We start from the raw sequence: 5,531 nt of genomic DNA on the forward strand, positions 1-5,531 counted from the left end.
GCTGCGGCCGGCGGTCCCTGATGCCCGCTCCGGGAATGCCTGGGAGCCCCCGGCTCAGGCCCCTTTTATCCGCCCAGCCGGGAGCCCGAGCGGGGTCAGAGCCGCGCAGCCAATCACAGGGGCCAGCCGCGATTAGGGATGCCAAAAAGCCGGCACCGGCGGCGGCGAGGCCGCTGCTTGGCGGGCTGGGGCCGGTGCCCGCCGGCGGGCTGGGGCCGCCGCCCGCGCCGAGAAGGGCCGCCCTGGCGGGGCAGGCCCCGGCCCCGCTTCGCCTCCAGCCCTGCTGGGGGAGGTGGGGTTAGGGAGGGATGGAGGCATCCGTGGTTTCATAAACGCGGCTCCAGTGTGGCCGCGCACGGCGCGGGCACCTGGAGGAGAGATGCGCAAAGCAGCCGTGTAGGGAAACGCCGCCATCCCCAGCTTTCTTGCTTATCCCGTGTTCTGAGACGAATACGTGGTCAGCAGAGAAACCAGGGTGCATGGAGGAAAACTAAGGATTAAAACCGAGCAGTGTTCCTTGAAAGCGTAGAGCTGGAAGCATTGTATGTTGGAGAAACATCCGGCTTCATGCCATCAGAAGTGGTGAAATAGTTGCTTGGACTCTCCAGACACCCCTGCCCATCAGCATGGTTTCTGAGCCGCACGGTTCTTCGGTAACTGAGAGCACCTTTCACCACCCGTGGGCAGGATACCACACACCTCGTCCCTGCCAGCCCTACCCCAACCAAAGACATTAAAATAAGAGAAAGCCTAAGACATCCCCTGCTTCCCTCAACCTGAGGCAACAGCTCCACCACAGCATGTACCTTGATAGTGGTAAACAGTCCAGAGCGTGGCTCCTAAAGACTGCTCATGGGGACCAGTTAATCAGTGGGACACAAAGCTGGGGCTGGGACTGCAGCTCCAGATAAGCACAAAAAGCCCATCTTCCTCCTCAGCTTCGACGGCAAGCAGCTCCCCATTCCTCCTCAGCTTTGCAGGCCTCTGGGGTGGTCCATCAGGCCAAATGGCTCTTGCCTTCCTGTGAAGGGAAGGCTCTCCTGGTTTCTGGAGGAGGCTCTGCAGTGCCCAGTGCATGATGGCACAGCAAGGGCTGGGAACTGCCTCTGAAATTGGTGGGAGCTGTCCAGGATGGCCACAGGTGTTTTGGACTGCCCACGGGCCATGTCCTGCGTACTTCGGGAATCCTGGTTTAGAGTCTTCTACCTGAGCAAGGCAAGCAGAGCAGTTTGTGGGCAGTAGCCGGGTTCAGCCACCAGTCCAGATCACCAGACAAGTTGATGGGGATGAGGCAGATCCCAGTTCTAGCCGGGTCGTCAGGTCCTCGGGTGGGGGTCCAGGTAAGTGGGGTACATGGCCAGGTAGAGGCACAGTTGCAGTGGAGCTCAGGCAGGAGCCAGGAATGATAGCCTCAGCTTGAGACAGCCGCCAAGCAAAGGAGGGGGGAACCCCTGCTGAGGCTCCCTCTGGCTCTTTCCTAACAACAGCCTGTATCAGTGAGCTGACCCTGAGCAGCCAGCTTCACTCCTAGGAGGTGGGGAGGCTGTGCTACAGGCCCTGTCAGGGATGCCACAAGCCATCCTACCACCTCAGACCTCGGTTGTGTCTTGTCTGCGTTAGTTAAGGTATGGTTTGCCCCCTGTTCCACCCCGCTGGGTCTCTCCGGGTATGGTATGCAATTTCCTTCCCCAGCATTCAACCTGGAGTTACACAAGCCTTGCCTCAGAACGACTGGGTCTGTTAAGGTAAAAATTCAAGCTGTCAGGTTGCCAATAAATTATTCGGAACTTTATTATGATTACTCTAATTCTCAAGTTCTCCAGGAACTGGTTCAAATTTCTTTAGAAACAGCTTCTCCCCATGCATCTCCGACGCAGCACTGCATTATCTGGGTTACATGGCCCGAAGCTGCAGTGTGCTGCAGAACCAAGACCACCAGGTCTGAAGCCCTCTGAAATGTTGCAACTACCTCTGTTTGGTGTCAGCATCAGTGTGAGGAGGTGCACGCTGTGGCTCTGCCTAAAGAACTGTCCAGGGCTCACACAGGGTGTAGAGATGTACAGGGGCTGCTTCTCAGCTTAAGCCCATGTTCTCATCACTCTTTGTGCACCACCCTTCCTCCTCTTTTTCCTTCAGACCTAGCTCTGCATCCCTACCCAAGGACAGGTACAGCAGTGTGGGTTATTTGAGTATGACAACACTTTCCAGCTCAAGCAGTACTGCCACAGAGCCCAAATGATAAACCCATCGGAGCTTATCAGCCTGAGGTCCACTCTACAGCATGTGTCACCTCTATCATTTTGTGCCTCCTTGACTGGTGAGTTGAAGCAAGCACTGTAGTTCATACAAAGTTAGTGCTCTGAGCACTGCCAGGCTGTAGAGGTATAGACGTAGGGTCTTGCTGATATATACTGGAGTTTCTTCATGTTTTCATTGCTTTGCTCCAAACACTTCATCACCTGCCCACTGGGGTGTCTTGCTGGTTTTGCAGTGGAATGTCACCCAATGGTACTCTGCATATCCTCACCTCCATGTCTCCTGGGGGTGCTGGAGGGCCCTCCATTCTCCTGACTGTGCCTCCAAAACTGTGAGGACAGCTTTATCGCCCTCTGCCAAGTTCTTTGTGAGCTGCAAAACTCAGTGCTTGGCTGTCTGCTTTTCAGTATGCCTTCCCTCGTTCCTCTTTGCCTGTCTGCAAGATTTTGTGATTAGGAAACTGAACTTACATTCCAATACTTACTTATATTTCAATACCTCTGTGACTAATCTCTGGCAACATTTTCAACCTGTTTTGACCAGAAGAAATTCTGGCTTTATTTGAGCTTTCCTCAGCTAAATGGCTTAGATGCTCTCCTGGAGAGAGGAACCTCAGCAATCTCGGATCCTCTCACCTTTTCCTGATCCAGCTCATCCTTTGCCTTGTTCCATCGTTCTGCTGCATTATCCTTGATGCTGAACTTTTCCACTTCTTCCATTTCTGTTTGCAAATCTGTCCTTCACCCAGGGCACACATATTGGGCTGACTTGGTTCTTCATCCAGTCTTGACTTTCCCCCAGCTTCCTTCTGTGTCCATGGACATCCTGAATCCAGGTAGAAGCAATGCTTGTCATCACCCCCTCAGTCTGCAAAGAAGTGTCACTCCTCCTCCATTTCTATCACGTAAGTGTGTTGTGTGTCATTTCTTTCAGCACCCAATTCAAAGCTGTCTTGCCCTTTGCCTAGACAAACTTCAGTGGGTTCACACCAATAGGTCACATACCTGATCTCCCTGTGCTCTTCCATTTCCTCCACAATGGCTTTTGGGTCCTTCCAGCACAGTCTCCTTTGTCTTGGTCTCCTCTGCATGTTCTCCCAGTGGAAGTGGCCACGCAGCTCCTGCCTATCTTCTTTCAAATCCTATATGGGGAAAAATACTTTGAATAAAAGTCTCTCCCAGTACATTTTTATTTTAGCTGTGTTCTTTAACTTTGGGGAGCACTGGCTATCTACTGAAGTCGCAGGCACTGGGCATTTTCACATTATCCTTCCACTGTATGTTGCACTGTAGATGGATATAGGACATGATAATGCTCATACGACAAGCACAAACACTTGCTGTATTAATAAAAACTGCTGAGACACAAAGAGTAACTAGAGCTACCTACCCACAGATGTTGTAGATACTCTCTGTCACATAAAGTCTTCAAATCAAGGCTGAAAGTCTTTTTAAGAAATGATCTATAACTCATCCAGAAACTATCGGCCTGATGCAGAAATTATTTGGTGAAGTTTTGTAGCCTATTCTATGTTGAAGCCCAGGCTAGGAAGTTGTAATGCTCCCTTCAGACCCTAAAATCTTGGACTCCGTGGAGCTCACATTGTCTGTTAGATATGTTCTATCTAAAAAAAAAAAGACTTCACATATAAGAAGCTTCTGATGTCTATTCCACTGTCCCATTGAACATATCTTTTTCTTTACATGTCAGTATATTGATTTCTAAATAATCACTGGAGATACAAAGTACATGATGACAAGGAGATTATGGCACCTGTCATGCCCATTGCTAAATGCTCTCAGCTGGCAGCTGCTGGCTGAGTTATTGCAGCGCTGAGCAGACCTCTCCGTTTCTGCCTGCTCTGAATTATCCTGGTAGTTTTGAGCTGCACCTCTTAACCCCTAGGTAAAATCCTCGTCCTACTGAAGTCAGCGGGACCTTGGTCACTGACACTTAACAGAGCTATGATTTCACTTTGCGTAGCACTTCTGGCATTTTCCTTTTTTTCCTTTCTACCTCATCTTCTCTCCTGACATAGATGCATCCGTATTTCTCCTATTGTTTCTCTCCTGTGGCTGAGTGCCTGCATTCATGCCACATGGAGCATCCAGGTGCTAGGACTCAACCACAACACACCAGGGGCCAGTCCTCTGTCCTGCAGTTTTTCTGTGGCAGGGCCAGGTAACGCATGCCACGTTTCCTCTGGCATCTTTCAGATTGAGGCATTGGGCACCTCTGCCCTGCTCAGGACAAGGGGTTAGACAATATCTTTTCCACGTGGGGCTGCTGAGGGGTAAGGGCTGGACACCAAGGCTTTCTGTTAGCTGAATATATCAGCTGCTCCCAGTTACCTGTAAATCAGAGGGGAAAATTTTAACCCTTTAGGCCAGTCTGGAGTGGGTACTGCATGTCAGTGCCCCATCATATCTGATCCCACCTCCTCTCTCTGATAGTGGACAGTGCTGGATAGGGCAACACCAGAGGCTCCTTGCCACTCTTTCCCATCCCCTAAAAGAGATGAGAATAATATGCAATGAATAAATGTTTCTGTCTCCTTTTGAAAGAAGCTTACTAAAAGTGGTTTTTATACCAAGCTAGACCTGTAGTGTAGACATGGCTTTTAACTGTTCTGGAGCAACTGAGCTTATTTTTGTTCAACCAGTTTCATGTGCTTCTGGTGTTGATAGATTGGAAAGTAACAAAGCGACCAGACATGTGCTATACCAGGGTACAAGCAAGTGGACTAAAACCTGTTCAGCAGAGATAATTTTAAAGCCAGCTAAAACGTGGCATAGGAAAGTAATGATGCTAAATGAAGCTGCCATGAATGTATATAAAGATTCGCTTGATCCACTGTGACTGTTGGGCACCTCATTAGCCATTTAATTCTAATACTAATTTTTTCGGTGAGGATGTCCTGCTCAGTTCTAAATAATGTTGTGGCATATAAGTACTACTGGTAAATTATACACTGTGCCAAAGGATTTTCTCCGATGCATTGTCCTTTAATTGTATTGTGTTCCCTTTTCTTCGTTTGTGAGAAAGAGGAAATTTGGGAATAAATTTGATGTTCTTTCCATCATCAGGTGACAAAATAGTTTGCCTTGTCTAAAGAAAAGCGTGTGGGTGGGTTTAGGGGGAAATCCAGGGAGATCTAGTTTTTTTCCAGGGCATGGAGCCTTTAAGGAAAATAAATATGTGAGAAAATATTACTACACCCAGCTTCTGCCACAGGTGAGTGTCCAAACTGAGGACAGTATACAAGATAAAGGCAA

Source organism: Gavia stellata, chromosome 7 (assembly GCF_030936135.1).
Source record: "Gavia stellata isolate bGavSte3 chromosome 7, bGavSte3.hap2, whole genome shotgun sequence".
In the NCBI taxonomy this organism is placed as follows: Eukaryota; Metazoa; Chordata; class Aves; order Gaviiformes; family Gaviidae; genus Gavia; species Gavia stellata.